Genomic DNA, 12847 nt, shown 5'->3' on the forward strand with positions numbered 1-12847 from the left:
AGAGAGCTTATATTTTTTGAAAAAACTTGTTTCAGCGAAACCCAAAAACATCGGTTGGAAATTTATGATGGTGAGATTGTTGAAAGAAATGGGAGAAATATTGACACAAAATCCACTTTCTTTAAAAGCGTTATTTGAGAACGCGTTGTTAATAGACAGTTGTAGAGAGGGTGATGCAGTAATCATGAGGTTAGAAAAAGCTTTGGAGATTGCAGAGGAAAAGAAGGAGAAAGAATCATTACTCGATTTTGTTTCTTCTCACCGTTGAAGACGAAGGGCAAAAGAGATTAAAAGCAGTGATGGGGAAGAAGATGGGGTAGGGGTTAGGTTTATTAGAATTTTGTTATTTTATTTTTTATTTTTTTATGTTAAAACTAAATAAAAGAAATAAAAAAAGAGTAAATTATTGAAATCATCCCTATGGTTTGGTCAAAATTACATGTTTAGTCCTTAACTTTTTTTTGCACTCGAATCGCCCTTGTGTTTTGATTTTGTTGTATTTTTCATCCTTATGTTTTGGTCAAAATTGCACGTTTGGTCCCTAACTTTATGTATGTAAGGGATGATAAACGCAACAAAATCAAACCATAGGAACGATCCAAATGCAAAAAAAAAAAAAAAAATTAGGGACCAAACGTGAAATTCTAGCCAAACCACAATGACAATTTCAGTAATTTACTCTAAAAAAATTAAAAAAAAATGATATAAATTTATTTTAGGTGAGAAATTGGTCAAAAATTTAAGCTATAATCACTTTAACTAAAAATGAAATAGGTTGAAGAAAAGTCACACTGCTACAAGGTCTATATATATATATATATATATATATATATATATATATATATATATATATATATATATATATATATATATATATATATATATATACACGTCAAGTTTTAAAATTTTAAACTTAAGACTTTCAATGTAAAAACCTCGTTTCCGGTCCTCAATTTACAATATTATTATTCTCTAACACAAAATCTGAAATGAAAATTTGTGCCAAAAAAATAAAAGAAAATTAGATTATAAACATTAAAATAGAAATTCCACCAACATTTCCTTCCTCTTGATTTCCTTTACATTCTATTCCGATAATCCTACCAAAGCCAAAAATTGCATTTCAGTTTTTTAACGGCCTTAGAACCTGTAACGTTAAACATCTACTGTACACCCTTCAACCAACTGATACTTAACGGCAGCACCAACGGCATAACCACTGTTCCTGTTCCCAAACGTTATATACGCTGGACAATTCACATTCAATCGGTACCCACCGGAAACAAAAGTTCCGACTTTCCACCTCACTCTTCCGGCAGCTTTAACGTTAACCAACACAGTTCCGGCGGACTCATCTTGAGCCAAAGACATGGCGAGGTATGGCGCCACCGGAACATCCGTTCCATAGAGGTACGGCGACCAAACAGTGATGTCCTTGTGGCCTTGGTACGACGGCGGGATTAGCGTTGCTAGTGTGATCTGTTGGCTCCGGTAGGTGGCGTACACGTCAATCTTGTCATAGTAGATTCCGATGCGAGCGTTTGGGTTACGGGAGGAGACGGTGATTTGGAGGTTGGAGGTGAGGGTGGTGGTGGCGGCGGCGGAGATGTTGAAGGCGTAGAGGGTGAGGTCTTGGAGGGTGAAGTGAGGTTTTGTGGGGCGGAGGATGAGGTATATGAGGAGGATTACGAAGAGAATTATGAAAATGACTGAGATAAGGGTTCCAATTAATTGGCGGTAGTGTTTCCGGCGTTCATCTGCTTGGTGATGGCCACAACCGTCTTTCCGGCTCATGGTGGTTATGGAACTCCGGCGGAGAGTAGGGAAAGGTTCCGGTGAGTAGTGGTTGATCTCTAGATAAACTTTTTGGTGAGAAGGAGAGGAAGATAAAGAGAAGCATATAGATGTATATATATAGGCAATAACGTTGGCTTACCAAAACCGAAATGATGAAATCGATATATAATAATTTTAGAAATATATATAGTTCAAGATTTATAACTCTATCGTATGTGCATCAACTTCTAAAGAAGGCTTAGGAAATAAATTATTCGTAACGCCATTTCAAATTATGAGAACAATGTGTTCCCAAAGTAATTAATTTTAAACAACTAATTATTTCTTTCGCTACTTCATAATAAAGGGAAAATGACCCTTGAGGGTAATTAACTTTGTGTTTGTATTCATTTGGTCCCTTTTTTTTGTATTCAATATACCATCGAACTTGTTGTTGGTGTTTACCATAGCCCTTTTGACCGGCTTTTGACATGTGATAGCCGGTCAAAGGGTTATGGTGAACACAAACAACAAGTTCGATGGTATATTGAGTACAAAAAAAAAGGAAATGGACCAAATGAGTACAAACGCAACAGTTGGTTACCCTCCTGATTCATTTTCCCTTTACTCATTTACAACAAATCCCACATCATCTCCTACTGATATTAATGACTTTATGAGATTCATTCTTGCTTCTCTTCAAAACATAACCTACAAAAGGACATTATTCATGCATGTACAACTTTGTAATGCACTTGAATATTTATTAGGGGAATCTTGACTAAGTAAGCGCATTTCATAACTACATTTACATTTCCAATCAAATGATTTATCGTATCATGGATTCTAGACAAGTCTACAAACGAGTGGATCACAAGTGCTATGATTTTTGAGTTTACTTAGCTTTAAGATCGAACTCATGGGATAAGATACAACATCAATATGTACAATATTATGGTGATATGTCTACAAAAGCAGCATGATATTGTACATATTGATGTTGTATCTTATCCCATGAGTTCGATCTTAAAGCTAAGTAAACTAAAAAATCACAGCACTTGTGATTCCACTCGTTTGTAGACTTGTCTAGAATCCATGATACGATAAATCATTTGATTGCAAATGTAAATGTAGTAATGAAATGCGTCTACTTAGTCAAGATTCCCCTAATAAATATTCAAGTGCATTACAAAGTTGTACATGCATGAATAATGTTCTTTCGCGAGTTATGTTTTGAAGAGAAGCAATAATGAATCTCATAAAGTCATTAATATCAGTAGAAGATAATGTGGGATTTGTTGTAAATGAATAAAGGAAAAATGAATCAGGAGGGTAACCAACTGTTGCGTTTATTCTCATTTGGTCGCTTTCCTTTTTTTTTGTACTCAATATACCATCGAACTTGTTGTTTGTGTTCACCATAACCCTTTGACCGGCTATCACAGGTCAAAAGCCGGTCAAAAGGGCTATGGTAAACACCAACAACAAGTTTGATGGTATATTGAATACAAAAAAAAAAAAAAAAATGGACCAAATGAGTACAAACGCAAAAGTTAATTACACTCGAGAGTCATTTTCCCCATAATAAATTATTCTGAACTTCTTAGACCGAAAGGAGTAGTATTAAACTTGTCACACTCTATGTAGGTGTCTCATAGTATTTGTCACACTACTTCAAATTTTTGTCATTTATAAGGTATGAGTTGTCACGTGCCATGCTATGTTTTTAATATTTAATTTATATAAAGAAATCAATATAAACAAATTATTTTAACAAAAACTTGAAATGACAAACACACAACCCACTAGAAATTAGAAGACAACGAGTTTGAAGGGGACATCATTTGTTGCAACACCTCACTGTTAGTGTGTCCCACATTGGTGTGACACGATCTTATAAGTGTCTATATATGTTGGAGTCCCCATTTTCTCCACAATGACTCTTTTGAAGAGATAATCTTGAGCTCAACATATATTTACCAATATCTTCTTTACCGACCGTCTCTCTCTCTCTCTCTCTCTCTCTCTCTCTCTCTCTAAGAAAACCAAGAACCACATTTAGATTTGGATATTAGGTTTTTAGTTTAACTATTGATTTCATTTTCAAATTACGTTTTAAGAAACTATAGAAATTGAGAGGAATGTGAAAAACATAATGTTATTGTGACCGGAAAGATATGTCAGTATGATGGCGATTAAGGGAATAAAAGGAAGAAGGGCAGGGGATGTCTGTAGGTATGGGTATGGTGAGACACCTTATTTTAACATCTAAACAAATTAAAACTAATAAAAAACTCTAAGATATATTGAAAAGAATATATGGGTTAATAACTAACCATACAAAAAAATAAATAAAACAACATGAATGATCCATATGACAAAAAAAATATATAAGAATAGACCATACCATTCGGTCTTTGATTACCATATGGACCAATCAAATAAATTTGTCTATATTTTATGTGAATTTACACATTTTAAACATATAAAAAAAACTTTTAATTTCAATTACTTTTGTCAAAACATTTCTATATATATATAAAAAAAAAAAATTATAGTTTCAACTAGTAAATAGTAGCTACTTTGGACAAACAGATCATTGATTTGAAGTCCTATTTTTAGTTTCTCATATACTTACTAAAAGAAAAATCTGAAGACAAAATGAAAATAAGATAATACAACACAAAATTGTTGGAGGGATTGTATAGTAAATATACGAAAGTGATGGGAGAAATATGAGAAAAGTGAAATTGAGTAACATAAAGGGAACTATGAAGTATGAACGATTAAACATGTTTACCAACTGCATCTACCCACCATGTGAAAACGAAGCAAACATTGCGTTGCGGATGAGGTACGCTTATAGCTCATCGCTTTTTTCGGTACCAATTCTACCGTCCGATAGTTTATTATAGTGTATTACATATATGTGAATCAAATAAAACATTTTATACAAAGTCAATAAGAAATCAAAAATTTAATAAAATCAAACATAACTATATTTAGATAAAAATTACACGATTGGCCAATGTGCTTTGCCCGGAATAAGAGGTTGACGACGACTATCAAAATGCCAACATGCTTGTCCCTAACGACAACTATCAAATCGTATACAAATAGTTGGTTGAAATCGACTGTCAAAACATCTATTTACTTGTCTTTGATAACAAATATCAAAACTTCTATGCAATTGCATTTTCTTACCAATCATCTCATTTTCGAAAAGAAATATATTAAGGGAAAAAAGGTTTTACTTTTCATCCATTTCTTTCAAATTTCATTCGATCCCAATAAAACTTGAAAACACATTTCTTTGTATTTCATTTCCTTTTCTCCTTTAAAAAACTCAAAAACATATATTTCCTTCACGTTCCTTTATTTTCTCTTGTTAAAAACACACTAGATTATATGTTAGTACACCACGTGTTCCAATCAAGTGAAGAAAGTTTCGCATTGTTTTTTTATCCAAATTAGAAATTTGTGTCTTAAATCAAGCAGTACCTAGATAAATACTGTTCAAAGCTATTTTATTTTTTGATCGCCAAATAAGCTGTAACGTCCCAAAAATGACAACCAAAATTTTTGTTTTTAATTTAAATAAAATATTGTTTCCAGGAGAACCAAGTCAAAAAAATCATAAGTATTAAAATACAATCATCTCAAAAATCCAAGTATCACAAAATGCGGAATCATGAAAGTTGTCGATGAGAGTGTACAGTTAAATCTTCGTCTTCCCACGATCATTTGAAGTACCTGAAACACATTTAAATCCACAAATGTAACCACAAAACTTATTGACTTCCTCAAAATACTGCAAACAACACAAAATTAGCTTTGGGTTATCAGCAACCCTGGGAGGCTGGGACTATCAGTAGTCTTGAGGACTATCAGTAGTCTTATGGGCTCACACAATTCTTATGTGTTATCAGCAACCCGACAGGCTATCAACAGTCATGGAGTTATTAGAAACTCAATAAGCACACGTAACAACATTCAGCAAATAAGACTCAACTAGTCTAGCATGCACCCCACTATGACATATGTAAAATAATGAAAAGACTCACCTCGCAAACATCAGACTAACACAACAACTCTATGATAGTAAAGACAGATACTACGAGACACCTAAATACAAATATAGAAATACCCTCTCGGTCTACACCCTAAAACCTTCAAATTGACAAATAGTCAACAATAGTCAAAATTCAATGGTCAAAATCAGCCCCAACTGACCCCCATGTCATGGCCACCCTTTGGTTACGTCGTGGTAGAATAAGGTCAAAATAGTTGTGATAACGCCAACGCCATGTCGTGGAGATCAAGTTGTCACGTCATGGAAATTGGGCTCCTACATCTTAATGGATTAAACTTTTAATCTATCAAACAACCCATTCATACTTTCCAGAACGCTTTCTTACTTCTATTACTCCATAAAAATCGTTGCTTTTTAGACATGAATGTCCAATAAAAGTTGACGCGTATATTATATATATATATATATATATATATATATATATATATATATTAGTTTTTAATTAATAAACCTAACCAAACTTAACTAGCTAAAACGCAAATAGGCAGTGTACCTAATCAGATTATAGAATAGTAATTAAGTCGGGTGTCGATCACAGGGAACAATATTTAAATTAATAAAATAACTACTAAAAGTTAAACTAATAAAAACAACTAAGATTGGGGGGTTTTGTCTGATTTTGCAAGTTCATATTAACTTAAATTAATAACTAAAAACTCTTAAAATAAAGATAATTAAGACACTTCGATTTAGCTTTGAATCACCCTTTTTCCTATGGTTAGTTTCAACACATGGATTACTTTCAGTTGGTTACCACTTTAAATATTCTTAAAATACTTGGTCTGATCTTCTAATATTTTCACTGATTTATGAACTAATATACAATGGTCTTGAATAAGTGGGACAATAATTCGGTTATGAAGATTATTGGGCTATGAATGATAAATCTAAGATTAAGACAAATAACCAAAACACAAATTATGATCTGTTTATGCTCTCTACCACAGTTAAAGTAATTATCTTTATTACCTAATCTAGGATTTGGTCAATCACTAGCTCTAGCAATTTAAGATTCAAAAACAACTAGGTAAACAAGTTCATGCAATCAAAGTGATCATCTAACTACGCAAAACTTGAAATCCAAGCAACAAAGATTGAAACTTTTAACATACTAGGTAGTGATCTATCAAACACAAGCTAAACCAACTTTAATAATCCATGAAAATAGAAACTAACACATAGTATTAGGGTTCATCATCAGTAAACGAAAGTAAATCGTTTTAACCCATGATCAAACCAGAAACAAACATTAAATCTAATTCAACTAGATTAGACATAGTGAAAACTAGCAAATCGAATAAATGATGTTGTATTATTCCTCCAATCTCTTAATCTCTAGATCTCTAATCTTCTTCAGTCTTCTAAGGGTTCTTAGAAGGGTTTTAGTCGCTTTTCTATCGCATCTCTCTACCAAAGTCTTTTGAATTCGACCTAGAAGTCGATATTTATACTTTCCAAAATCCAGCACTCACACCGTGACAATAAGAGTGTCACGTTGTGAGAAACTTAATGATATCGTATGCGCCAAGGATTTCATGCATGTCCGTAGAAGTTTCTAAGTTTGACATGTTGTCACGTCATGAGAAAGGTATTTATGTGTGAATCAAGAAGATTCCAAATGCCATGCCATGGGAAGTAATCGTCCAGATTGTGGGAACTCCAATATGCTTGATTTCTTCTTCCTTCTTCTCCTAATATAATCTCCAAACCTCCAAGTATCTAGCTTCCTTCAATTTTAGTCCTTTTTACTTGAGAATGTCCATTTGGTTACAAGATGCTCGATTTCTTCTTCCTTCTTATCCTAATTTAAGCTCCAAACCTCCAAGTATCTAGCTTTTGTCAATTTCAGTCTGTTTTACTTGAGAATGTCCATTTTGGCTACAAGATAGACTTTAAACATTATAAGTACCAAATATCTTTTCATTTTACTAAATTAATGCTCAAATGTATTAAAATAATGCATAAATATATGTATAAATATGAAACAATCAAAATACCCCACACATGATGTAACACCCGCAAATTCGGCCTTGACAATTAAGATATAATAAGCGATAAATCGACATTTTAATAGAATATTATTTAGGATAAATAATATTAACCAAAGTTATAGTATATGCGACAAGGATTTTGTACATATAAGGGACTCTAAAATCCGACTGCGTAAGAAGAAGTTATGCTTCTTCAAAGTTTGACGATTAAACCAAAACGGCTATGCACGTTGTAAAAAGTGAATTTTAGATAGGTTACTTATTAGCCTATGTAATCTAAACAAAAGTATTATTAATCATAAAACATAGAGTGAGTATATCAAGAACGTCCAAATCTAACTTCATATGAGGAAGTTATGATTTTTTTGAAGTTTCAGAGCAGCAATGTGGACACAGAAATCAAAATCCAAATTGGTAGATTGTTAGCTGAAACAACCTAAACGAGAATCGAATATCTCATTAATAGGAGTTTGTCGATATAATGACAGTCAAGAACGGATGTCGTATGAAAAAGATATGGATTGTAAACGGAGTTTAACAGTCTATGCTTGTTAAAAATAATAAACTAAAAGTAATGTGAGAATTAGCCAACAGAGTCTAAACAAAAGTTGTAGATCTTGTCGATAGCTATGCATGAATATAAATAACATAAAAAACGGAGTTGTATAGAGAATTTATGAATTTATGAAGTTTCTCGGAATGCGCCACATGCAAAAAGGTCCGGCGCGCAGGCTTCTAGAAGCTGCCATATCGCTCCACTGCATGCCCGACACGTGTCAACAAGCAAGACGACCGACCATGCCAGGGTGCAACGTGTACCTGGTCTGGGCATGACGCCCCTCCCAAGAATTCACCCTATAAATACATGTTGTTGCCTATTCGATGCCCCCACACCATTCAAACTTTCTCTCTCGATTTTCTCTCCATTTTGGCAGAAAAATCTCTTCAGTTTTAAGATTCTAGTGAAGCTCTAGGTCCCAGAGTGCCCAAGATTAGTAGCTATCTGGCTAGAATTTTGCCAATATAATTTCCAGACTTTTTTCAGAAAATCTCTATAATTTAAGCTACACTTATTTTATTTCAAGTGAAACTTATATTTATGCTCATAGTAGATATTATGAACCTATAAATAAGATTTATCAGTGATTCCAAGTCATTTTACTGATTGATCTACTTACAAGATGATGTTTATGCTTGATTTAGTGAGGTGCTTAAATTGGGATTTCCAAATAGTATAATCTGTATACCAAACAAATCCTATCTCCGATATGATCCTACTTGGTTGTTCCTTTCTTGATAGATCTTGATGTAGACATTGGGATTATTTAGGGATTTAGAATATCATTAGTAACCAGGAATATTAGACAATAACTCAGTATAAATTGTACTTAGGTCATATTAAAGGAAAAGTCAAGGTGTTAGGCAGAGTGCTGCTAAATTCTCCAGTCACCCACCTAAGTCAAGTGAGTACATCGTCCCTTTCATGAACAAGATTTTAATAAATGTATTAATTGAAGTATTAAGTATCTGATATGGTACCATATGTGTTAAGATATATATATATATATATATATATATATATATATACACACTATTACATGATAATAATAATAGTAGTATTAGTAAGAGAAAGATAAAAGTATATTAATACCTAAATACTATGTGTTAAAAATATACACTAATTTAGCATAGTGTTGTCTAAACATAGTTGGAATTGGGAGCCTAGTAGTTTTGCCGGTCAATAAGATAAGACTTATTATAGATACCTAGTTCAATTAAGTTTGATATTGGGTAGTCTCATTCAGAGTATGTGTGTGTAAGTTAGGAACAAAAAGTAGAGTTATGTTCAGTGACACTTTCAGGTGTTTAGGGTACAAAAATATGCACTGGAGTACAAATTGTATTCCTTTTTGGATGACCAGAAATGGTGGGCTCACATCAGGTAACTGTAATGGTATGCCTGGTTATCTCCCAGAATAAGATGATAAAACGTTATCGTTCTAGATGGTCTATTGAATTATATTGCTAGTTTGGTTTCATAACCTATAGACGTAGATGAAATAGGATACCATTATCATCAAATAATCTGATGGCATTAGTGCCTTTATGGCTTTCACCAGCCAAGGAACCCCCTAGAGATGTGTTTAACCCATTTTTTTAAACGGTTTATCTTCCTGATAATCGTGGACTACGATATGTAAAGATGTATTGGGGTGGGTGTGTATAAGTATGAGGTTTTATACATATCCAAATCGCGAACATATCTGTAAATTGTTTGGTGACTGTTGGGTTTGCGGGATTAAGATATATATATATATATATATATATATATATATTAACATTGTGAGATTGAAATCCTTATGTACTCACCAAGTTTCCTAACCTGACCAACTCAATTTGCAGTTTGTATGCATCATAAGTATCAAGACTTAAGCTACTAGAACTTGACAAGTATCAAGACTTAAGCTACTAGAAATTGACTGCAATGGTGTTTAGTACCATTAAATCTTTACACTGTAACTTATGTATCTGTATTGATTAAAACATCCTTAGGATTTTATTTGAGACAATCTTATACTCAAAATATTTTTATATACTGGGATTTTCTGCAAAATAAAGATACATGATTTTTAAAGAGTAAAGAAAATTTCTTTTTGTTTCTGAAAATTAGAGGATGACATAGTTGGTATCAGAGCATTAGTTTAAGCGAACTAGGAATTGTGAGGATTTCTAGAATTAGACTTAGAGCTTAAGCAAGAATGGTGAGAGTTGTGTCTAAAATATTTTAGGTAATATACCTAAATTAATAATAAAGACATATGGACTAGAATATTTTAGGGTATAAGCCTTAAATAATATTATGTGCTAATAAAAATTAAGTTATAGCATGCCTTAGGTTATATACCTTACTTGCTATTAGGAGCACTAGCATACTTTAGGATTAATTCCTTATGTACTAATATGTGCTAAATGTTATGTGTTATAACATGCTTTATGTTGCCTACGTAGAATGATAATAATTGAAAGAATTTGAGGTCTAATGCTAACCTTGGTTCGAAGGATAAAATCCTATATGCTCGGGTTCTAAACATATAAATTGATGTATTAAAACTGACATGTAATTTTTCAGAGTGATAAGGAGGATATTTGTCTAAACATAACTAAAACCTTCTCTATCATAATATACTTGTGATTCTAGTACCCTGAATGATTTTTCAAGTGTACACAACGTCATGGTAAAAATCATAGTGGGAGGAGAAATGGTAACGAAAACCGACAGCCCAAGCACGTGATTGGTCGTGCACCGGTCGTCGCACCTGCACCCGAACCTATCACAATGGCAGGAGTGCAAGAAATGATGTGAGCAATGCTAGCTGAGCATATGGAGGAGGCCAGATGTGACATCCCCATTTTCACGGCCAGAAAAGACCGATTTTGTTTATGCTTTATAAAAATCAGAGTACTTCTTTTAATAAAAATGTTGCGGAATTTGTTCCCAGAAAAACACGATAAATACGTTATTAAAACATTTTCGAAGAAACGTATTTTATTCATTTTAAAACGTTTGGGATGTCATCGTTAATACAGAAACATAAGCATAAACAGAACTTACATTTATTTACACTAGTGATCTACATCTCTTTAAATCTCTCAGTGTAATGTGCCTTCATAGCAACACCTATGATATAAATAAACTGAGTGGGTCAGGTTGGGAAACCTGGTGAGTACATAGAGTTTTCAACCCACAATAATATAATTATTATGTTCAAACAATCAAACAATCAACCCAATTACCCATCCCCATTATCTTCTTTACTCTTAAGGATCTACCCTATGAATCAACCAATCCTCGTTCATACATTCCTAAGGAATCGGCACGAAGTCCATCGTCACCGAAGTTTAGGCACTAAGTCTGCATAGTCTCCAGAATTTGTACATCAGGCACTAAGTCTGCATAGTCACCAGGGTTTTGGCACCAAGTCTGCATAATCACCAGGGTTTAGGCATCGAGTCTGCATGATCGCCAGGGTTTAGGCATCAAGTCTGCATGATCGCCAAGGTTTAGAGTACACCGAGTGAACACATCGTTCACAACACTTACAGGTTGCGAGCCTTCTAGTGTTCCACTGGACTGTCTAGAATAGTTCGTGGTTGTCATCCATACTCTGCTGAATGACGGGGACATCGTTTGGGAAAAAGGCTTCTCACATCGTACACCTCTCACCCATACCTCATGGTCTATATCACCTCTCAACTCATCGTCCAACTCACATTTCATCTATTATATCTACCCATGTTTTACCCCAACATTTTCGTAGATATAGAATACATATATAGTTTAAATCATTTAAAAAATGTATAAAATCTCTCACCGAGCATAGACAGCAAGTAAACAGACAATATGCACACATAGCACATAGTAAATACTTCATATCTATGTGTAAGTTGAAGGGGACCATGCACTCACTTGAGTAGGTGGTGACTTAGCACTCGGACAACGCTTCGATACTCTTAAAACAATTTTCCTTCGATAAAACCTAATATCAATATCACTAGGGTTTAGTCTTAACGATAAATGCGACAAATTAATAGTCTGACTATTATTATTATTATTATTATTATTATTATTTAAGTGTTAATAACACTCAATATAACTCATAATAATAGCCCAAATAATTATTTTAAGGTCCTAATAAAATTACTATGTTGAAACATAAGCTATACTAAAGATAGGTTAGGCGTAGCTCACTTACAGCGGGTTTTCTCGAAAACCGGGCTTCGCTGGAGCAGCGTTCCCGAGCCGAAAGGCTCTTTTCTCAGGACTCCGGGAGCCTCGGGGCTTGCTTTCAGTGCTAGGGGGTTTACCTAGGCTTTTAGGGGGGTTAGGGGACTAGAGAGAGAGAGAGTCTAGAGAGAGAAAGAATGGTTTGGAAAGGTGTGAGAATGAATGGAACCCGGCACCTCTATTTATAGTGTGAATTCCTGA

The 12847-nt window shown here is 33.8% G+C and overlaps 1 pseudogene; it reads right to left on the minus strand.

Moving 5' to 3' along the window:
- Positions 1-996: 996 nt before the first annotated feature.
- On the minus strand, positions 997-1930 carry LOC145094850 (NDR1/HIN1-like protein 1 pseudogene; annotated as a pseudogene).
- Between the last annotated feature and the right edge of the window lie 10917 nt (positions 1931-12847).

Source organism: Lactuca serriola, chromosome 3 (genome assembly GCF_051521515.1).
Source record: "Lactuca serriola cultivar US96UC23 chromosome 3, Lser_US96UC23_V15, whole genome shotgun sequence".
In the NCBI taxonomy this organism is placed as follows: Eukaryota; Viridiplantae; Streptophyta; class Magnoliopsida; order Asterales; family Asteraceae; genus Lactuca; species Lactuca serriola.